The sequence below is a fragment of the Macaca mulatta genome, chromosome 6 (genome assembly GCF_049350105.2).
Source record: "Macaca mulatta isolate MMU2019108-1 chromosome 6, T2T-MMU8v2.0, whole genome shotgun sequence".
Classification (NCBI taxonomy): Eukaryota; Metazoa; Chordata; class Mammalia; order Primates; family Cercopithecidae; genus Macaca; species Macaca mulatta.
The window spans coordinates 160,639,511-160,663,757 of NC_133411.1; the positions used below are offsets into that span (position 1 = coordinate 160,639,511).

At 42.0% G+C, this 24,247-nt stretch overlaps 1 protein-coding gene across 2 annotated transcripts in view; it reads right to left on the reverse strand.

Moving 5' to 3' along the window:
• Window positions 1–23,376: 23,376 nt before the first annotated feature.
• ATOX1 (antioxidant 1 copper chaperone) overlaps window positions 23,377–24,247 on the reverse strand; it is a 29,202-nt gene continuing 28,331 nt past the window's right edge. For both annotated transcript variants that reach the window (XM_077937364.1, XM_077937363.1), the window contains exon 4: window positions 23,377–23,711. The gene's annotated coding sequence lies outside the window, so the exon portion shown is untranslated. The remainder of the gene's footprint in view (window positions 23,712–24,247) is intronic.

The following is a 24,247-nucleotide window of genomic DNA, read 5'->3' on the forward strand; positions in this document are numbered from 1 at the left end:
TTCTCCTATTTTTTCTTTTAGAGACCTTGCCTTGTAATATTGCCCAGGCTGACCTCAAACTCCTGGGCTCAAGCAATCCTCCTGTCTCAGTCTTCCATGGCTAGGACTACAGGTGTGCACCACCGCAGATGGCTAATTAAGGAATTACTTTAATTTAGTTAGATGAGATGAGGGAGGTGTGGCTACGTTGAAAAGAAAGACCTTATCTGTTAACTTACAGATACTGAAATTTTTATGGGTATCATGATATAATATATGATATTATATATATTGTTTTGAATTACTCCTGGGAAAAAGTATGTGATGGGGGTGGGTATGTAAAATAAACTGAGAGAAGGTTGATAGTAATTCAAGCTAGCTGATGGTACATGGAAGCTTAATTATATTATTCTCTTTGGCGTGTGCTGGAAAATATTCATAAAACAATATAACAACATCAAATTAAATTAATGCTATTAGGGCCAGCCATGGTGGCTTATGCCTGTAACCCTAGCACTTTGGGAGGCTTGAGGCAGGCGGATCACTTGAGGTCAGGAGTTTAAGACATGCCTGGCCAACATGGCAAAACCCTGTCTCTACTAAAAATACAAAAAATTAGCTGGGCGTGGTGGCAGGCAACTGTAATCCCAGCTACTTGGGAGGCTGAGATAGGAGAATCCCTGGAACCTGAGAGGTGGAGGCTGCAGTGAGCTGAGATCACACCCACCACACTCCAGCCTGGGTGAGAGAAAGAGACTCCATCTCAAAATATAATAATAAAATAAAATAAATTAATTAATTCTGTTAGTTGTGAGGACTCTAGGAAAGATTAGCAAGTGCTAGAAAGGTGTTAGCAACATATTAGCTCCAAACTAAGACTTCCTCCTCATTATGCTCAGAAGCCTTGGAAAAGACTTTATTCTTTCTTCTTCTTTTTTTTTTTGACTAGTCAAGTGCAAGTGCAGGCCAGGCATGGTGGCTCACCCCTCTCATCCTAGCACTTTGGGAGGCCAAGACAGGAGGATTGCTTGATATCAGGAGTTCAAGACCAGCCTGGGCAATACAGTGAGACCCTGTCTCTGCAAAAAAATAATAAAATTAGCCAAGTCTGGTGGTGCACGCTTGTAGTCCCAGCTACTGTGGAGGCTCTGGTAGGAGAATCCCTTAAGCTCAGGAGTTGGAGGCTGTGACGAGCCATTCACTGCACTCCAGCCTAGGTGACAGAGTAAGACCTTGTCTAAAAAAAAAGAAGACTTGGCCAGGCGCAGTGGCTCACGCCTGTAATCCTAAAGGCCGAGGGAGGTGGATCACAAGGTCAGGAGTTCAAGACCAGCCTGACCAAGATGGTGAAACCCCGTCTCTACTGAAAATACAAAAATTAGCTGGGCGTGGTGGTGGGCGCCTGTAATCCCAGCTACTTGGGAGGCTGTGGCAGAGAATCGCTTGAACCTGGGAGGTGGAGGTTGCCGTGAGCCGAGATCGTGCCACTGCACTCCAGCCTAGGCGACAGAGAGAGACTCTGTCTCAAAAAAAAAAAAAAAAGACTAGTCAAGTGCAGTAGTGAGAAGTGTGGAAAGAGTAGAACAAGGAGTTCAATCTGTGACTGTGAAAAGAAAAAGACTTTAAAAGGAAACAATTTGCTTGCTATGTGAATTCAGTGTTATTTAATGCTGAAATAATCTTCACAACAAAAACATGCTAAGCATTCTACCTTAGGAAGCCTGGTATCGTAAAGTCAACCCAGGGATTGGGGAGGGGAGACATGGAATTTAATTCTCACTCAGTTATGATCTCGATAGGAGTCACCTCGCCCTGGTTCCTTCTTCTGTAAAGCGGGAGTAGTTAGGCTAAAAGACGTCTAGGTCCCTCCCTCTCAAGCTGTGATTCAGTAAATAATGAATAAGTGTTTGACTCATTCAATTATCCAACAATCGTTTATGAAACACCTACCATTTACTGTGCTGGGTGCTGGGATGCAGCTGGACATGCTCCCTGCCTGCACAGAGCTTATGGTCTAGATATAAATGTACCATTTCTTTTTATTTATTTATTTATTTATTTATTTATTTATTTATTTATTTTTGAGACCGAATCTCACTCTGTTGCCAGGCTAGAGTGCAGTGGCGCAATCTTGGCTCACTGCAACCTTCACTTCCCAGGTTCAAGCTATTCTCCTGCCTCAGCCTCCCAAGTAGCTGGGACTACAGGCATGTGCCACCACACCCAGCTAATTTTTGTATTTTTAGTAGAGACGGGGTTTCACCACGTTGGCCAGGATGGTCTTGAACTCCTGACCTCAAGTGATCCACCCACCTCGGCTTCCCAAAGTGCTGGGATTACAGTAAATGTACCATTTCTAAGAGAACGTTAGCTATTCAGAAAAATAGATACTGGCCTAGTAGCACATTTTGGAAAAAATGAGGAGCTGTTTTCTCCCAGATCTCGTGCCTATTTAAATGTCCTGACTCTTCCTCCACAGGCCATCTGTGTTTTAGAACAGCTGGGAGGAACAGCTGTTGCCTCCCTGGGACACAGAATGCAGTGCACGAACTGTCCAGGCTGCAGGACATTCTTATCCCTGAAGCTGGGGGTAGAGTCATTCGAGACACACACAGGCCCTGAGCATGGGAGGAGTGGTCCTGCAGAGGGAAACCCAGGTGCTGTTACTGGAGGAAGGATCAATGGATGCCAAGGGACAAAAGGCACCAGCACATTACCTTTCTTATCTCATTATCTCACTGAAAGTGCATACTAGAATAAAGACACCAAACTTCCTCATTTCCTCTGAGGAGAGAGAACATTAAAAATCCAATTATACTTTTCAATTCATCCCATCAACAGGAACCAGTTCAAAGAACAAATGGTTTTAACTTCTCTATCCCAGTTTTCTCCTTCTTAGAATGGGCACAATGGTGCCTATACTTATACAGTAGCGAGAAGATTCAAGAAGAGAAATTCCTATGAAAGGTTTAGCACAATGCCTGGCACATAAAAAAGCCTCAATAAATACCAGTGATTTTATTACCTCTTGTCCACTCAACCCAATTAAGCAACTTCCTGACTTGCCCAAGCATCCTGGAGTGTGACCTTCCTGTTGATTCTCTGTGGCTCCTGCTTTTATCCTCCCCATGGAACCCAGCAAACCCAACCTTGGCCCTGGTCATTTAGCTTGTGGCCTATGAGTCATTCTCTGGGTTGAATGGCCCATGCTTGGGGCTTGCTTGGGGCTCCCAAGAAACCAGTTAAATTCTTGCTTATGAATGTTCTTTGGAATACTAATGACCACTAAAAAAACAAACAACAACAACAACAACAAAACACAGTTAACATGCTAGAATGTATCTAACCCATAGTTTTCCTTGAAGACTTTCCCAAATTCCCTTGGCAGACACACGCAGTGCTTCTCTCCATTAATGCTAACCATAGGGCATACTTATCTGCCTTGTTTCAACCTGCCCTAGTTCTCCTAATCTCATCTAGAACAAATTATTTTACCTTTGGTTTTAAGGAGGCACTTCCTAGAACCTCCCCAACAATTCTAAATCCTTTACAATTCAACATTCAGTGGTTTCCCATTCCCCATGTGGTCAAAGCCAGAATTATCAGCTCACCTCTAAGACTCTCCAACATCTGATCTCAACTTCCACCATGATCAGCCTGTACTTGATTCTCACTTTAGAGATTATTCTCTATAAGAGCACATAGCCACCTTGATTTTTTTTCAAGTTAACGAATACTTTTTGGGCTTTAGACAAGTTTTTTTCTCTCTGTATAATTTGATAGAAATTTCAGGTGTCTCCAGGGATTAGGCAGATGTTAATGATATAGGAGTTAAGAATAAATTATTTTAGGCAGATAGCGAGGGTATGGAAGTCCTCCTCACGCTCTCACCCTTTTAATGAAAAGCAGTCCCCCAAATCATTTTCTTTTCTAATAGAGAGCAGCCTATAAAATCGAGCTGCAGACATACAAAGACAAGCTAGAAGCTTGCGCGAGTGAATGCCAGCAGTTGTGTCAGCAGGAAAGGTCTATCTGGGGACTAGGCATGTTCAAAATGACAACTCCATCTTTCCTTTTCCTTGCCAACCACGCATGCAGTAAGGAGCAAACAACATGGTGCTCACCAAGTGGCAAACTCATTTGCATAATAAGCAAGATTAAGGTCGGGTGGACAGCTTCCTGGTGAATCCAACCAATCTGTGGGCAATATGTAAATCAGGCACTGCCTCCTTAAGCCAGTCTATAAAATCTGGTGCACTCCGCGCAGCTAAAGTTCCACTGGGGCACCTCTCTCCTTCACAGGAGAGAGAGCTATTCTTCTTTCTCTTACTTTTGCCTATTACATCTCAGCTCCTAAACCTGCTTCTTGTGTGTGTCCATGTACTCAATTTCCTTGGCGTGAGACGCTGAACCTCAGGTGTTTACCCCAGAAAAATGATGCCACTTCATTAAGATTTGGTAATGTAACCTAGTTTAACACAAGAGGATGGAGAAGATAGATACCAGAGACTGGGAAGAGTGGGGGTGGCGGGGGGTGGGGGATAAATTGAGGTTGGTTCTGGGTACAAACAGAGTTAGATGGAAGAGACAAGTTATAATGTTTGATAGCAGGCTGGGTTGACTATACTTGGCAACAATATTATGTATATTTCAAAGCAACTAGAAGAAAGGACTTGAAATAATACCAACACATAAAAATGATAAACACACAAGGTGATGAGACCCCAGTTACCCTGAGTTGATCATTACACATTCTTTGCATGTAACAAACACCCACAGGTACCTCACAAATATGGAAATTATTATATATCAATAAAAGGGAAAGGAAAAAAAAGGGTAAAGTAGAGCCTGTGGTAAGCTGAAGAGTAGCAGCCCTGTCTACAGACATTCAAATTCAGAATGTTTAACAATAAAGTGACATCCAAACAAAACACATCTATTAGTCTGAGACCTGAAGAGGATCACAGCTATCAAACTCTTTAATAATAGTTCCCCAATTCCAAATGAAATTATACAGACTCCCATTTTTAAAGGTAGTCATATTTTATCAATTTAGATTTATTTTGTTATGTTTATATGCTTTCTAAAATATTTTATGTGTTTTAAAATTTACTTAAAATGTATGTAAGTGTATATATGTTTATATTGCCATCCAAAAGATCACCAGGATAGCAAAATAGTAGAAAGGAGAGGTTTAATAGTTAACTTTTGTGGGTACATATTAGGTGTATATATTTATGGGTTACATGAAATATTTTGATATAGGTACGCAATACATAATAATCACATCAGGGTACCTGGAGTATCCATCACCTTAAACATTTATCCTTTGTGTTGCAAACAATCCAATTATACTCTTTTAGCCATTTTCAAACGTACAATGACACTATTTTTTACTATAGTCACCAGTTGTGCCAGCAGATATTACATTTTATTCATTCTTTCTGACTTCTTTTTTTTCAACCCATTCACCATCTCCACTTCCCCCTAATTCCCTCACTACCCTTCCCAGCTTCTGGTAACCATCCTTCTCTATCTCAGTGAGTTCAACTGTTTTAATTTTTAGCTCCCACAAATAAGTGATAACATACAAAGTTTGTCTTCCTATGCTTCACTTGTTTCACGTAACATAATGACCTTCAGTTCCATCTGTGTTGCTGCAAATGACAGGATCTCATTCTTGGTTATAGATGAATAGTACTCCATTGTGTATATATACCACATTTTTTAATATCCACATGTCTGTTGATGGACACTTAGGTTGCTTCCAAATCTTGCCTATTGTGAATAGTGTTGCAGTAAACATGGGAGTGCAGATATCTCTTCCATATACTAACGTCCTCTCTTTTGGGTATATACCTAGGAGTAGGATTGCTGGACCTTATAGTAGCTCTAGTTTTCATTTTTTGAGGCACCTCCAAACTGTTCTCCATAGTGGTTGTATTAATTTACGTTTCCTTCAACAGTACATGAGGGTTCTCTTTTCTCCACATCCTCACCAGCATTTACTATTGTTTGTCTTTTGGATGAAAGTCATTTTAACTGGGGTGAGATGATATCTCATTGTAGTTTTGATTTGCATTTCTCTGATGAGCAATGACGCTGAGCACCTTTTCATGTACCTGTTTGCCATTTGTATGTCATCTTTTGAGAAATGGCTATTCAGATCTTTTATATTTTTATTTTTTATTTTTTGCTTTTTTGAGACGGAGTCTCACCCTGTCGCCCAGGCTGGAGTGCAGTGGCAGGATCTTGGCTCACCACAACCTCCACCTCCCATGTTCAAGCGATTCTCCTGCCTCAGCCTCCTGAGTAGCTGTGATTAAAGGCACCTGCCACCACACCCAGCTAATTTTTTTGTATTTTTGGTAGAGACGGGGGTTTCACCATGTTGATCAAGCTGGTCTCAAACTCCTGACCTCGTGATTTGCACGCCTTGGCCTCCCAAAGTGCTGGAATTACAGGCGTGAGCCACCGCACCCAGCCTGTTTTACACATTTTTAAATCATATTGTTAGATTTTTTTCCTATAGGGTTGTTTGAGCTCCATATATATTCCGGTTATTAATCCCTTGTCAGATGGGTAGTTTGCAAGTGTTTTACCCTATTCTGTGGGTTTTCTCTTCACTCTGTTGATTGTTTCCTTTGCTGTGCAGAAGTGTTTTAATTTTGATGGTATCCCGTTTGTCCATTTTTGCTTTGGTTGCCTGTGCTTGTTGAGTATTACTCAAGAAATCTTTGCCTACTCCAATGACCTGGAGAGTTTCCCCAATATTTTCTTGTAGTAGTTTCATAGTTTGAGGTCTTAAATTTAAGTGTTTAATCTATTTTGATTTGAATTTTGTGTAATGTGGGAGATAGAGGTCTAGTTTCATTTTGCTGCATATGGATATCCAGTTTTCCCAGCACCATTTATTGAAGAGACTGTCCTTTCCCCAATGTATGTTTTTGGTACCTTTGTTGAAAATGAATTTACTGTAGATGTATGGATTTATTTCTGGATTCTCTGTTTTATTCCATTGGTCTATGTGTCTGTTTTGATGCCATTACCATGCCATTTTGGTAACTATAGCTCTATAGTATAATTTAAAGTCAGTTTGAAGTATACTATAGAGCTATAATTATAATTATACTGTAGAGCTCCAGTTTTGTTCTTTTTCTTAAGATAGCTTTGGCTATTCTGGGTCTTTTGTAGTTCCATATAAGTTTTAGGATTTTTTTTTCTATTTCTGTGAAGAATGTCATTGGTATTTTGATAGGAATTGCATTAAATCTCTAGATTGCTTTGCATAGTATGAACATCTTAACAATATTGATTCTCCTAATGCACGAACATGGAATATCTTTCAATTATTTTGGTGTCCTCTTCAATTTCTTGGATCAGTGTTTTATAGTTTCCATTGTAGAGATTTTTCACTTTATTGGTTAATTCCTAGGTATCTTATTTTATTTGTAGCTACTGTAAATGGGATTACTGTATTGATTTCTTTTCAGATTGTTCACTGCTGGCATATAGAAATGCTGTTGACTTTTGTGTGCTGATTTTGTGTCCTGCATCTTTATTGAATTTATCAGTTTTAATAGTTTTTTGTGGAGTCTTTATGTTTTTCCAAATACAAGATCATGTCATCTGCAAACAAGGATAATTTGACTTCTTCCTTTCCAATTTGGATACCCTTTCTTTCTTTTGTCCGATTGGTCTAGCTAGGACTTCTGGTACTATGTTGAATAACAGTAGTGACAGTGGGCATCCTTGTCGTGTTCCAAATCTTACAGAAAAAGCTTTCAGTTTTTCCCCATTCAGTATATTAGTTGTGGATCTATCAAATATGGTTTTTGTTATTTTGAGGTTTGTTCCTTCTATGCCCAATTTTTTGAGGGTGTTCATCACAAAGAAATGTTGAAATTTATAAAATGATTATATTGTTTTTGCCCTTCATTTTGTTGATATAATGTATCACATTGATTGATTTGCATATGTTGAACCATCCTTGCATTCCTGGGATAAATCTCATTTGGTCATAATGAATGATCTTTTTAATGTGTTGTTGAATTTAGTTTGCTAGTATTTTGTTGAGGGTTTTTGCATTAATATTCATCAGGAATATTGGGCCCTACTTTTCTTTTTTGCTATGTCTTTGTCTGATTTTGCTCTCAGGATCATGCTGGCCTCAGAATGAGTTTGGAAGTATTCCCTCCTCCCCTATTTTTTGGAATAGTTTGAGTAGGATTGTTATTAGTTCTTTAAATGGTTGGTAGAATTCAGCAGTGAAGTCTTCAGATCTTGGGCTTTTCTTTGTTGGGAGACATTTTATTATGGCTTTGATCTCATTACTTGTTATTGGTCTATTCAGGTTTTGGATTTCTTCATGTTTCAATCTTGGTAAGTTGTATGTGTCTATGAATTTATCCATTTCTTCTAGATTTTCCAATTTATTGGTGAATTGTTGTTCATAGTAACCACTAATGATCCTTTGAATTTCTGCAGTAATAGTTGTAATATAACCTTTTTCATCTTTGATTTTATTTATTTGGGTCTTCTCTTTTCTTTTCTTAGTCTGGTTGAAGGTTTATCAATTTCGTTTATCTTTTCGAAAAGCCAACTTTTTGTTTTTTTGTTCGTTTGTATTGTTTTCTTCATTTCAATTTTATTTACTTATGTTCTGATCTTTATTATTTCTCTTCTTCTACTAATTTTGGATTTGGTTGGCTCTTGCTTTTCTAGTTTTTTGTTTTTGTTTTTGTTTTTGAGGCAAAGTCTCACTCTGTCACCCAGACTAGAGTGTAGTGGTGTGATCTCTGCTCACTGCAACCTCTGCCTCCCAGGTTCAAGTGATTCTCCTGCCTCAGCCTCTCGAGTAGCTGGGATTACAGGGGTGTGCTACCATACCTGGCTAATTTTTGTATTTTTTAGTAGAGATGGGGTTTTGCCATGTTGGCCAGCCTGGTCTCAAACTCCTCGCCTCAAGTGATCCTCCCACCTTGGCATCCCAACATGCTTAGATTATAGATGTGAGCCACTGCACCTGGCCAAAAACACATGATTTTATATATATATTTAAAACAAGTCAATAAGAAGAATGATCACAAAAACTTGAATTGAAACCAGAGTTTGGATGACAATTATAGATTGAATCAGCCTCGGCAGCTGATTTATTGCACAAGAATTATTTTCTTAGATGATACTGACAAAACACCAACTTATAGATATGCAGTTGTAAATGGTCACTGTTTACAAATAGCTCACCTTGCAACACAGCATGTTTTGCATTTAAACAGAATAAAAGAAAAAGTTTATTCCAAGATCTGCACAAACATGTGTTAACCTGATAGCACAAAGATGACAGAGTCGTTGACCCCTAACCTCTCATATTTTATACACGTTTCTTTCCCAGCAATAGAAATCCTGATTTTTAATTGGGTGCATGAAAAACATAATTTTAAAATAGCGTTCCCCAATCTGCTTTGCAGTTAGGTGTGGTCATTTAACTAAGTCTGGCCAAAAGAATATAAGCTGTAGTGTTATATGCAATTTTTGGGAAATGTCCTGCTGACAGAATGCAACTGAGATGGTTGGAGTTTGAATAGCCATTTGGAACATGAGGTTTAAACCTCATGTTGAATGTGGCAAAGTCACAAAATATAATCAGTCTAGGTCTCCCATGAACCCAGAACCACAATCTCAGCCCTTGATTATTTGCATCCAAATTTTATTTGTGTGAGGCCAAAACAAATTTCTGTATTGTTGAAGACGTTGCTGTTTTGTTTTCTGTCACTTACTGCTGAACCTGACTGACAGAAAAGCTAAACTGATGAAGCTTTCAGATACTTTTTTTTTTTTAAGAGTCTCTCTCTGTTGCCCACGCTGGAGTGCAGTGGTGATCATAGCTCACTGCAGCCTCAAACCTCTGAGCTCAAGCGATCCTCTTGCTTCACCCTCCTGAGTAGCTGGGACTACGGGCTTGTGTCACCACACCTACTATTTTTTATTTTTTTGGAGACAGGCTCCCACTGTTTTGACGAGACTGGTCTTGAACTTCTGGCATGAAGCAATCCTCCCACCTTGGCCTCCCAAAATGCTGAGATTACAGGCATGAGCCACCTTGTCTAGCCAAGTATGTTAAAATTTGATATGTAACATTTATAAGTGTGTCTGTTTCTCCTTATTTAAAATTTCCAAGCAAACCTCATATCTAAAACAGTAGTTCTTAAACTTTTGGTCTCAGGGTCCCTTTATTTCCTTAAAAATTATTATTAATTCCGATAAACTTTTATTTAGTAGTTTTTATCTGTCAATATTTAATGCATTGGCAATTAAACAGAGAATAAGGCCAGGCGCAGTGGCTCACATTTGTAATCCCAGCACTTTAGGAGGCCAAGGCGGGAGAATCACGAGGTCAGGAGATCGAGACCATCCTGGCCAACACAGTGAAACCCTGTGTCTACTAAAAATACAAAAATTAGCCAGGCATGGTGGTGCATGCCTGTAGCCCCAGCCACTTGGGAAACTGAGGCAGGAGAAACACTTGAACCTGGGAGGTGGAGGTTGTAGTGAGCTGAGATCGCGCCACTGCATTTCAGCCTGGGCGACAGAGTGAGACTCCGTCTCAAAACAAAAACAAGTCTGGGCATGGTGGCTCACACCTGTAATCCCCGCACTTCGGGAGGCCGAGGCGGGTGGATCACCTGAGGTTGGGTGTTCAAGACCTGCCTGGCCAACATGGTGAAACCCCGTCTCTACTAAAAATACAAAAAAATTAGCTGGGCATGATGGCAGGCGCCTGTAATCCCAGCTACTTGGGAGGCTGAGGCACGAGAATTGCTGGAACCCGGGGAGGCGGAGGTTGCATTGGGCCAAGATCGTGCCATTGCATTCCAGCCTGGGCAATAAGAGTGAAACTGTGTCTCAAAAAACAAAACAAAACAAAAAAACTTATTTTAATCAAATGTTTAGGGAAGCTCTGACACACTTTCAGCGATTTAAACGTCTCTTAATAGGATGATGTCTAAGATTCTGTAGCAGATGTTTATGATTTATTGGGTTTGATTTGGGGCCACCAGCATCCATTTCCCCTTCTCGGGAACTATGCCTTGATTTTCCTCTTGGGCAATACCCTCTCCTACACTCTTAGCCCCACTTAGAGAAAGGGCATGTGACTAGGCTACGCCATGCCTTTCCCAGGGCCACAGTAACTCTTTCAGGGACGGACATGAGGTGGGATATAGGGCCGCAACAGAGAATCTGGCCTTCTCCTTGGCTTGACTAGAAATGCACGTGAGATCCTGAGTAGCAGGAGCCTCCCTGAGACCACAGTGGGGGGCTGCATGAACATGAAGCCAACAGGAAAGACAGTAGAGTGGAGAGAGAGACAGACAGACAGACAGAAACAGAGACAACAGAGAAACAGAAAAAGAGAGAGAGAAAGAGACAGAGAAACAGAGCCAGACAGAAAAGGGCAGACAGACAAAGAGAGACAGAGAAAGAGAGACAAAGAGAGAGAGAGAGATTGAAAGAAAGACAAAGACAGAGACAGAGACACAGAAAGATACTCATGGAACACTGGTTCAAGTCCCTAAGCTAACCTGGGGCAGACACTGTTATTTGTCTGTTCAGCATCCGTTCTCCTCTTCTGCCTAATCAACAGACCCTCAATTCTTCTTATGGAGCTCTGTGTCCACCTCAAAATACTAATCTTTCTAGATTCCTTTGCAGTGCAGAGATGCCATGGGACATGCTTCTCACCAGTGAACTTATAAGCAGAAATCAGTGCATGGAGCTTCTGGGGAAGCTTGTGAAAGAGGGAGACTTTGCTTTTTGTCCCTCTTCTTCCTTCTTGGATGGCATATGTGAGACAAAGTGGAGCCACGGAGAATGGAATCCACAAGGAAAGGCTAACTGCAGCCTGGTGATGGCATGGACCCAGCATCATCCTCAGATGGCCAGATTGCTTGCAAAATGGGATAAAAGCTGCTGGAATCAGGTTTCTCTGACACACAGCAGAGTGTAGTCGTATGTGATATACAGCCCTGTTCCTGGAATTTTCCTTTCCATGAGCCAATAACTCCCCTTTTTGCTTATACTGGTTTGGGTTGGGTTTTTTATCACTTTCAACAGAAAAAATCCATTTTTGACTCGGAGAAGACATCCTGTTTACTCAACAGGTAAATGTCTCACATCTGTGAGAGAAGGTGAACAATAATTGTCCCTTTAAGAGAAAGAAGATGATATTCCTTACGTGTGGCTGCGGGGGAACATCAAAGCAGGAGGTGGAGAGAGGAAAGGAATGTAATGGGGGTGAAGAGGAGCCTTATGGGGAGCAGAAAGTTTCTTCTGGCTTCAGAACGGAGCTGATGCAGTGTCTGGGGCTGCTGTCTGGGTCACAAAAATAATTTTGATGACTCTATAGCCAAGCTATGTAGGGGAAGCTCCTCCAACTTTCAGCAAAGTGTAGTTGGCCCTTACTCTTTTGAGGCATGTGAAGAACTACATTCTTCTGGGGGCTGGGCCTCTTCAAGACTCTTTCTCTTTCCTGGAGAGGGCCAGGGAGGCAAGTGGGGGAAAGATTAAGGATCAGTGTGAGCATGAGCAAACTCTGGAGTCAGTAAGATTTCAGCCTTTTTGTTTTTTGAGACAGAGTCTTGCCCTATCACCCAGGCTGGAATGCAGTGGCACAATCATAGCTCACTGTAACTTTGAACTCCTGAGCTTATGTGATGGTCCTGCCTCAGCCTCCCAAGTAGGTGGGACTACAGGCACATGTCACCACGCTCAGCTAATTTTTAAATTTTTTCTAGAGACAGGGTCTCACTATCTTGCCAGGGCTCGTTTTGAACTCCTGGGCACAAGCCATCCTCCTGCCTTGGCCTCCCAAAGTGCTGAGATTACGGGCATGAACCAGTGTCTGGTCAAAACGGAGATTTTTGTTTTGTTTTTGAGACAGGGGTCTTGTTCTGTTGCCCAGGCTGAAGTGCAGTGGCATGAACATGGCTCGCTGCAGCCTCAACCTCCCAGGGTCAAGTGATTCTTCCACCTCAGCTCCCCCTAGTAGCTGGGACTATAGGTGTGCACCACCATGCCAGCTAATTTTTAAATTTTTTAAAATAGAGCCTGTTGCCCAGGCTGGTCTCTAACTCCTGGGCTCAAGCAGTCCTCCTGCCTTGGCCTCCCAAAGTGCTGGGATTATAGGCATGAACCACTATGCCCAGCCTGAAACAGAGTTTTCTATGAATTTTTAATTATATCCCTTTTAATACTCTTAGAGATATAAAAATGAAGATTGTAGCACTTTTAAATGATTTGTAACTGTAACACTTTGTTTTCTTCAATGTGGCTCTTCACAGACTGGGCCATGTGAAGCTTTGGGATTCCCCAGGGTCATGTTCTTCACAGAGGCAGGAGGTCAGCTCTACCGGTTCCCTCACACTGTTCCAACTTCTCTGCCCTCTAAACAGGCTGCACAGATCCTCCAGCCCCAACTATCCTCTCAGAAGAGTTGTTGGGATAAGGACAAAAACAACACCCTCTGTTTCTAGGTCCTTCTGGAGTGTCTTCTAAGATACAAGTCTCCTCTCAGCCCCATTAGCTCATCCCACCCTCCCTCCACCTCTGGCTGGATTAAAACCCTTCTGTGCTGGAGGACAAGGAGAATCCTGAAGAGGATTCAGTTAGCTGAACTGCTAGAGTTGCTCCAGTGATTCTCCAACGTGCCTCTCATCCTGAGACTTTCCTGTTGTCCATGAGGCCCAATGGATGGTTTTCCCAGCCCCTCTGCCTACCCTCTGAAAAAGTAAGTGATAGCAGTCAGGAAGGCCCTGCTGCTGTTGTGCCACCATGCACAACCTAGAAAGTTGCAGTAAATGGAGACTTGTAAGTTGCTTGGGCAGCTCCCGCAGATGGCACTGCTTTTCAGGGAAGTTGTGTCTCAGGTAGTGACTATCTGGGGCCGGTGCTATGCAGGTGGTAAAAAGAATTTACCAAGACAGTTGTAGGTCAGCAAAGCAGATTTGTTAGAGGAAGTATGAAAGTATGTTGCAAGGGTGCAATGGGCAAGTTAGCAAGAAAGGAGCTGACTGCAAGGAGACAAAGTCTTGCTGGGGATTTTTTAGGGTGGTGCTTGTGCTGTGTGCTGAAGAGGGCTTTGTACAGTACAGATAACGCCAAGGTTGCAGTGAGCTAATGTACATTATTCTATCAGCTGAGGTGTCTGGTGATAGTTGGGCACAGGAAGACTGAGTTATTTGCACAGGAGGATTGTGTGTCCTGGACCATGAAGAAAGGCAGACGTATAGTTTACCTGCTTTTCTTTCTTCTTTCTCCTGCTCCCACCAGCCTGACTCCTTTTCCCTAATTAGGACTCCACAGGTTGTGGTCCCCACTACCTAGGGTGATAACCTTTGCAGGTTTTGAACTCCATCTGATCAGTTTGCAGTGTTGGGGGATTGCTGCACAAAGAAAGACAGATGCTCCTGGAAAATACCAACATGTCCCATCCCCCTCATCTGGAGCACGAACTTTTGCACGAGCAGAAAGTTTGTTGCTACACCTAGAGGCATATTATTCCCTATGCCAAGGTGTGAATTAGACATCGAGAGGTTGACGAAGGAGTACAGAATTGGAGCAAAGGGTGATCTGAAGGGATGTGACATCTAAGTGGTGTGATGAAGTGTTCCTGCTCCCATAGTAAAGTCTGTCCTCACACAGTGGGAGGCAGTGGTTCTTAGCATAGAGGCTAAAGTGTAGTCTCTGCAGTGCATTGTCTGCATTCAAATTCTGATCCATTCTGAGTAACAGTGTGGCTCTGGGCAAGCTACCCTTCCAGGTTGCAGTTTCTTTTTTTTTTTTTTTTTTTTTTTTGAGACGGAGTCTCACTCTGCTGCCCAGGCTAGAGTGCAGTGGCCGGATCTCAGCTCACTGCAAGCTCCGCCTCCCGGGTTTACGCCATTCTCCTGCCTCAGCCTCCCGAGTAGCTGGGACTACAGGCGCCCGCCACGTCGCCCGGCTAGTTTTTTGTATTTTTTTAGTAGAGACGGGGTTTCACCGTGTTAGCCAGGATGGTCTCGATCTCCCGACCTCGTGATCCGCCCGTCTCGGCCTCCCAAAGTGCTGGGATTACAGGCTTGAGCCACCGCGCCCGGCCCAAGGTTGCAGTTTCATCTGTAAAATGACAAAAAAGAAAGTATCAGAACAAGTTAGTACTTGTTCCTGCTACAAGTTGCTGGTCACATCAATTAAATCTCTCAGCCTCTCTGGATCCATGCTTCCTCCTCTGAAAAATGAAAAAGGTTGAATCAAGGGTAGACTCTTCTACTATGACAATCTCTGAAATCCCCGTGGAGGGAAAGTCTGAGCCACTCCCCTCTAAGAAGCTGTTACTGCATGGATGCCTGAGTTTTCAGTGCCTCAGTAAACTATACCACCTCTGGGGAACTCCCAGCCCAAGGGGGAAGACTGCTGAATGACAGAGCACTTTTCATGATACTTGGCTCGGGCTGTGCTAACCTAAACAATGAGCACAGTTCTCAGTCCTGAGGGTAACAAGAACACCCTGCCAGTCTCCAGAGAGAAAACCCTCTGTAAGCTCATATATGTGGGCAGGACTTCCACAGAATTCTGGAATGTCAAAGCTGGAAAAGCTCTTAGGGAGTTTCTAGTTAGGGGTTTTTAAGTCACTTTCTGTACTTCTGCAGTTCCACAAACTATTAATATTCACCTTATTTTGTATACCAGAAACTGCATTTAAAATCGTGGCTGAAAAACAACAAAGACACCTAAATCAGTCGTCTGTCAGATGTGAACACATCAGAGACCAAAATTCATTTATACATTGTGGCAGATTCTGCTAGTGGTCCCCTCTTCCTTTGTTGTAGAAACTATACTTGAGTGGAGCCATACTGCCCTGATTAAACTACATCTCCTAGCCTTCCTTACAGATAGGTAAGGCAATGCAATTAAGCTTTAGTCAGTGGGATGTAAGCAAAGGTTGTGAGTGTGACTTCTGGGAGTTTTCTTCAAGTGAATGGGATGCTCTTCTCATTCCTCTTCTGACTAGCTCTAATATGGACATGATGGTGGAACTCAATCAGTCATCTTGGACTTTGAATTGACAGAGAGAAGGAGGCTTGGTCCTGATGATCACTGAGTCACTTGCTGACTCACTTTCTTACAGTGAGCGCCCTGGCCTGCTCACCTCCAGATTTCATTTACATAAAAGAGACATACAATTCTGTCTTATTGAGGCCACTTCTATTTGGGGTTTTCTGCCTTTTGCAGCTAAATCTAATTGACACATTGGTGTTCTCAGTAATTGATTTTATAATGCATTCATAATATAAACATAAAAATAGCTTACTGAATAACCCTAAGGAAAACCACTCAGGTCAAGGAAACCACTAAGGTCAAAAAATAACATTTTGCAGCCACCCCACAAGCCCTCTGTGTGCCCTGTCCCAATCACAACTACCTCCTTGCTTCTAAAAGCAATCTCTGTCCCAATTTGTATAGTAAACATATCCTGTTATACAGTAATGACACAACATTTCCTTAAAAACATTTTGGTCAGAGACTACTTTTATCTGTTTTATTTGAGATGCTCCTTAAGACTTTGCTTGACAGAAGGCTTCTTCTAATAAAAAAGTTGGCCAATAACTGAAATAGTCTGACCCCTTCATTTCACAGAGGAAGAACATGAAGTCAGAGAGGGGAAAGAACTTTCTTGTTTTAAAACTGACAAATAAAAACTGTACATATTTATGGTGTACAACATGATGTTTTGATGTATGTATATATGTATGCATATATGCAAAAGGACTTTCTAATGTCAACCAGCAAATAAGAGTTAGAGTGTACTAGAACTCATGTTCTCTCTGACTTTTTAACATTTTATTTTCCAATCCATTTCCAGGGAAGCAATCCTAGATACAAGGTACCAGCTTTGTGCAATGACTCAAGGATGGGAAAGACTTGCAAATACAGTCTCTAGTACAGGACATTTTATCTTCAACAAACACAAAACCTGCCTCTTTCCACCCAAATCTCAGGGGAAAGATGCTACCAAGGACTCTGACAATGGTTCTTCCCAGATGGCTTTGCATTTTAACACAAACACGTCGGCAAAGATGCGATCAGATACAGAGTGACACAGTGGGGATGCTGATTGAATGAAGTGATCTTCGCAGGCCTCCTCAGAACCCAGCACCAGGGCATCTCCCCCATAGGTACTGTGTGCACTGAACCTGACACACAGGGGCCCTTGGAGATCACTGGGGCCAAGGGTGATGCTGAGTCTCGAGCAGAGGTGTGAAATGCAGAGATGCAGGCAAGCCCCAGCTCTCTTTGCCGTCTTTGCTAGACTGTTCTGACCAGCATGTAGCTGCTTCTAACTCAATTTCTGGAGAATCCTTCCTGCTCATGAAAGCCAATTATTTATTTATTTTTAAGACAGAGTCTCGCTCTATTGCCCAGGCTGGAGTGCAATGGCACAATCTCGGCTCACTGCAACCTCCACCTCCCAGGTTCAAGCCATTCTCCCACCTTAGCCTCTGAGTAGCTGGGACTATTGACGCCCGCCACCATGCCCAGCTAATTTTTTTGTATTTTTAGTAGAGATGGGGTTTGGCCATACTGGCTAGGCTGGTCTCAAACTCCTGACCTCAAGTGATTCACCAGCCTCGGCCTCCCAAAGTGCTGGGATAACAGGTGTGAGCCACCGCGCCTGGCCAAAAGTCAATTATTTTATATTATGACAGATGTGCATCATGCTTTTGTGAGGACATGGCAGTGTCCAAGATGGCTCACTGGCCAGATTCCATAGCCTTCTTTGCCTCTGATTCTTGGAGGTTTTTGGGTCAGGCCTATTGGCTTTTTCCTTTTCCTATAGGTTAGAATTAGCAGACAACATTAGCAAAGATGTGACTATGTGTTCTGTGGGGGAGAAAAAGGTGTTCCAGGACTAAAAATTTGGGAAACAGGTGCATACTTTATCTCCTTCTTGAAAAGTCTCAAGTACAGTATTAGTATGTTGAAGGATCTACAAATTTCCATGGTAAACTATTTTGCTTGATTTTGATGGGCCTGGCATTTTTCAAACATTTTTGGCTTTGGGACCTCATGTTTCACTAATAGCATTCTGCACGAAACAGTTTGGCAAATGATACTGCCACCTCTTTGATGGATAAAGGATGTATTCATACACACAGGATAGACAACATGGCTGGAAAATCACCCTTCTGGCCCAGGTAGCCATCCCTCTGGAAAAGTACTGCATTATCTCCGTTTCTGTAAAAATCCATTTCTAATAGCCCCAAGAAGCCACTGCAGAAATGATCTAAACCCGTCTGGGGTGGGTTCCCCAGGGAGAGCTGGCTGAGCCCCACTGCCTGGCACCAGACTTATTGTACCAAGAGCCCTGGCCAGCCGGCAGCCACCCAGTGTGTGTCTTGACTTGTTTTTCCTTCCTTTCCCTCCTCCTTTTAGAACACAGCTGAATGGTTCCAGTCTCTTAGTACTGCTCCTGGCCAACACTGGACCTCTCAAAGTCTGGCCAACTCCTCTTCCAGCACCTTGATAAACAACCCCTCCATGCTGGGAACCACAGCAGTGGACTGTTTTTCTCCCCCATACACCCCAGGAAGCCTCTCCTCTTTGCCTGGGCTTTCTTCCCAGGGCCTTGGCTCCCAACCCATTTTACACCCATACGAAGCCCAGTCAGTCACCTGAAGAAAAGGAGACTCACAGAAGGCCCAAGATGAAAGACTCTTTAATCCTGTGGCTTTTTGAGTTTTGTTTTTAGCAGGAAGACCTTATTTTCAAAACAAATTGTTACGCAGAATTTGCCAGTTTACAGAACAGATGAATAAAGACATTTATGTCAGACTTGTTTATTGTAGCACAACACTGGAAAGACACGAAAAGTCCATCAGTAAGGAACAGATTTAATAAGATTATGGTGAAGTCATACAATGGAATACTATTCTGCCACCTAAAAGCATGAGGCACCTCCCAACAATAATAGCACAAGTTCTGAGAAAATCTTTACTTTATATGGACAGTATTTGGTTAACAGTTCCATTTTAGGGCAAAGACCGAGATTACTACTTGTTTTGTTAAAATTTACCACCTCCTGTTCAAACTTGTCTAATGTTTATTTGGAACTTAAATATGGTGAGCAAATATCCCAGTTTGCTTAGAACTGAAGGGTTTCCTGGGATATAGGACTTTAAGTACTAAAACAGAAAATTCCAGGCAAAGGAATGAGTTGGTCACCCTATACTTAACAGAAGTCAACACGTTACTTTAGAAAGAATAGGTAGATTATTATTACTAATTTTAGCCCATGTTAATAAGCCAATATATTCACAAATAAAACTGAACCAGTATTTGTACTTTATTTATTTATTTTTATTTATTTATTTATTTTTGAGACAGAGTCTCACTCTGTTGCCCAGGCTGGAGTGCGATGGTGCGATATCGACTCACTGCAACCTCTGCCTCCCGGGTTCAAGCGATTCTCCTGCCTCAGCCTCCTGAGTAGCTGGGATTACAGGCGCCCGCCGCCACGCCCGGCTAATTTTTGTATTTTTAGTTGACATGGGGTTTCACCGTGTTGGCCAGGATGGTCTCGAACTCCTGACCTCATGATCCACCTGCCTCGGCCTCCCAAAGTGCTGGGATTATGGGTGTGAGCCACCACATCCGGCCGGTATTTGTACTTTAAATACAAGGGCAAAACCATATGAACTGATATGAAACATGAAACTATCTCAAGGTGCAGTAAAAAGCAGGGGGAAAAGGCAAGTACAGAACAGTGAACTGAGTATACTCTCATTTCTTAAGTTATTTTCTCTCTTTTTCCCCCACCCCCAAAGGTCAGAGCAGGGGAGCAGGGGGGATTTGTCCATATAATAAAATGAAGTTTATGACTTGTCTATTTACGTACTCCATCATAAGAAAATGGCTGGGCTGATTTTCACCAAACTTTGAGGATATGTTTGGGGTGGTCTGACTTAAATACAGATTGTTTGGCATATGAAAATTGATCCCAGTAACCCTTCCTTCTGGAGAGGAAACTTGAAGAGATAAGCAGCCACTCCCCAAAGCCGACACTAGTTTAACAGACGAGGCCTATGAGATCACCAATCAGAAAAGACTAACCAGGCCGGACGTGGTGGCTCATGCTTGTAATCCCAGTACTTTGAGAGGCCGAGGTGGGCAGATCACCTGAGGTCAGGAGTTTGAGACCAGTCTGGCTAACATGGTGAAACCCCATCTCTACTAAAAAATAAAAATAAAAATAAAAAAATACAAAAATTAGCCAAGCATGATGGCAGGCACCTGTAATCCCAGCTGTTTGGGAGGCTTGAACCCAGGAGGTGGAGATTGCAGTGAGCCGAGATCGCACCACTGCACTCCAGCCTGAGTGACAGAGCGAGACTCCATCTTAAACAAGAAAAGACAAGACTAACCAGATAGCTTCAGGTCCACTGACAGGGAAAACAAAGACTGGTTTCCAGTGAGTCTCCAAAATAAAAGCTCACAAAGTGGACTCTCCAAATGGAAGGCCTCAGTTTATAGGCTGCCTCCCACATGGGTGGGTGCAGTCAGATGTCCATGTGTGTAAAGATGGCTCATGGTTTTTCTGAATTAGCTCGGCATGGTATGTACCTGTAGTCCCATATACACACAAGGCTGAGATGGGAGGATCACTTGAGCCCAGGAGTTTGAGGCTGCAGTGAGCTATGATCATATCACCGCACCTAGGCAATGGAGCAAGTCCCAAAAAATAAAAAATGTTTTAAAGTGGTTCTTCTGAGAGAAGCAGCTCTTTTGGGTATTAAGTCTTTCATTTGCATAGACAATTCCCAAAAGATGCATATGAAATGGGTAATAATCAGTGTCTCTGAGGACGAGGACCACGGGTCTGAGATGAACAGAATGTATTTTTTATTATGCATCCTTTTGAGTTAGCAATATTTTCCATGTTTATATATCAAGTCCTTTTTAAAAAAATTATAAAATATTTTAAACATACAAAGAAACTATAGAGAGAACAAAGTTAATACCTCCTGCCTTTGACAAATCTTAACATTTTGCAATAAATAGTTCAGACAGACCTCTCTCTGTTAATAAACAAAATGTGTGTGTGTGTATATATATATATATATATAATTGAATTGTGTATATATATATAATTGAATTATATGTATAATTGAAACCCAGTCCTATTCCTCATTCTCCCATACAAAAAGAAGTAAACAATACCTTACATTTGGAGTTTATCATTCCTATACATATTTTTGTACTTTTAACACATATGTATGCCTCCCCTAAATGATATATTTAGATTTTAGATTCTGACTGCTATATTGCCTGATGTATAAATATAGTGTGATATAATTACTGCTTTTATCTTTTCAGTCTCCTTTGGATGGATATTTAGTTTTTTTTTTTTTTTTTTTTTTTACAATTTTATATGTATGCCTTTTTTTTTTTTTTTTTTGAGACAGAGACTTGCTGTGTCACAAAGGCTGAAGTGCAATGGCACAGTCTTGGCTCACTGCAGCCTCTCCCTCTCAGGTTCAAGAGATTCTTGTGCCTCAGCCTCTCGAGTAGCTGGGATTACAGGCATGTGCCACTACACCCAGCTAATATTTGTATTTTTAGTAGAGATGGGGTTTCACCATGTTGACCAGGCTGGTCTCGAACTCCTGGCCTCAAGTGATCCACCCATCTCAGCCTCCCAAAGTGCTGGGATTAAAGGTGTGAGCCACCATGCTCGGCCTACATGTATGACTTTTGTGATTAAAAAAATAATGGGTGCAACAATAATCATCAATGTCTGCTAAAACCATGAGTTGAAAGCTGACGGGGAGTTTATAATGGATGGACTAGGCTGACAACATCTGAATCCATCCATCCATCTTGATATTACACACAGAAAGACAAGCAGATGTTGTGTGCTGCCTGATGTGATATAAAAGGATTTCACAGCACCATCTATGAAAGATTGTCAGCAAAACTCAAAGGTGGTTCTGATGAAGCATAAACCTAACCACCATTTTACAGGAACTTCAGGGGACTGAGGAACACATTGCACTATGGGGTGCACTCAGTAAAATCTAGAATTACAGAAGACCCTCCTGCACAGAAGACCCAACTTCCTCAACAGATAATTTGCAAGGAGAAAAACAAAAAAGCGCAGGAGTAGGGTTGCTACAGACTAAAAGACTTAAGAAACATCAACCAAATGCAATGTATGGACTTTGTTTGCATCCTGATTTGAACAAACCAAGGGCTTAAGAAAAGAATAAATAAATAACAATAGAGGAAATTTGAACACTGGATATTTTATGATATTAAGAGATTTGTATTAACTTTTAGGTGTCATGATGAATAGTTTTTTTGTTTTTTTTAATCCTATCTCTTAGAAGAAATACAATAATACAAAAATTAGCCAGGTGTGGTGGTGCACACCAGTAGCCCCAGCTACTCAGGAGGTTGAGGCAGGAGAATTGCTTGAACCTGGGAGGCAGAGGTTGCAGTGAGCCAAGATCACACCACTGGACTCCAGTCTGAGCAACAGAGCGAGACTCCGTCTCAAAAAAAAAAAAGAAAAGAAAAGAAAAAAGAAATACAATAATAAAATGAAATGATGCTGGTGTTTGTTTCAGAATAACCCTGTGGGGGATGGAGGCAGGCAGTGGAAGATGCACTAAAACCAGCTATGAGTTGGTAGTTCTTAAAGCTGGGAGATGAGTGTATGGGGTTCATGATATTATTCACTTTACTTTCAGATATTTTTGGAAACTTCCATAATAACATGTTTAAATAAAATGCAGCTAGGTAATTTCTTTTTTTTTTTTTTTTTTGAGATGGAGTTTCACTCTTTGTTGCCCAGGCCAGAGTGCAGTGGTGCGATCTTGGCTCACTGCATCCTCTGCCCTCCCGGGTTCAAGTTATTCTACTGTCTCAGCCTCTGGAGTAGCTGGGATTACAGGCGCATGCCACCACATCTGGCTAATTTTTGTATTTTTAGTAGAGACGGGGTTTCATCATGTTGGCCAGGCTGGTCTTGAACTCTTGACCTCAGGTGATCCGCCACCTTGGCCTCCCAAAGTGCTGGGATTACAGGCGTGGGCCACCATGCCTGGCCTCAACTAGTTAACTTTGACAAATAAGAGGTGTAGTCTTGGTAGGAAGATGCCAGGGGTTGGAGCCCCACTCTCAGTTCCTCCCTTTTCCCTGAGGTACGTTCACAGAACCTTAGGTCTCTGTAGAACAGTTTGAAATCACTGATCTAGACCATGGATTATTGGGGGAACCAGCCCCCAATATTTCAACGTAGGTTTTTTCTATTTTCTCTAAGGGTCGGCCAGTCTGAGAAATAAAAAGAGTACAAAGAGAGAAATTTTACAGCTGGGCCTCTGGGGGTGCTATCACATATTGGTAGGACTGTGATGGCGACCCCGAGCCGCAAAACCAGCAAGTTTTTATTAGAGATTTTAGAAGGGGAGGGGATGTACAAACAAGGAGTAGGTCACAAGGATCACGTGCTTCAAAGGGCAATAAAAGATCACAAGGCAAGGGCAAAATTAGAATTATTGATGAGGGTCCGTGTCCCGCTGTGCACACATTGTCTTGATAAACATCTTAACAGGAAACAGGGTTTGACAGCAGACAACCGGTCTGACTAGAATTCACCAGGCTGGAATTTCCCAATCCTAGGAAGCCTAAGGGCACTGCAGGAGACCAGAGCATATTTCAGTCCTTATCTCAACCGCATAAGACAGACACTCCCAGAGCAGCTGTTCATAGACCTCCCCCTAGGAATGCATTCCTTCCCCAGGGCTATTAATTATTAATATTCCTTGCTGGGGAAAGAATTCAGCGATATTTCTTCTACTCGCACATCCGTCTGTAGGCTTTCTGTGAGAAGAAAAATATGGCTCTATTCTGCCCGACCCTGCAGGCAGTCAGACCTTATGGTTATCTCCCTTGTTCCCTGAAAATCACTGTTATTCTGTTCATTTTCAGGGTGCACTGATTTCATATTGTTCAAACACACATGTTTTACAAACAATTTGTACAGTTAACGCAATCATCACAGGGTCCTGAGGTGACGTACATTCTCAGCTTACGAAGATGACAGGATTAAGAGATTAAAGACAGGCATAAGACATTATAAGAGTATTGATTGGGGAAGTGATAAATGTCCATGAAATCTTCAAAACTTATGTTCAGAGATTGCAGTAAAGACAGGCATAAGAAATTATAA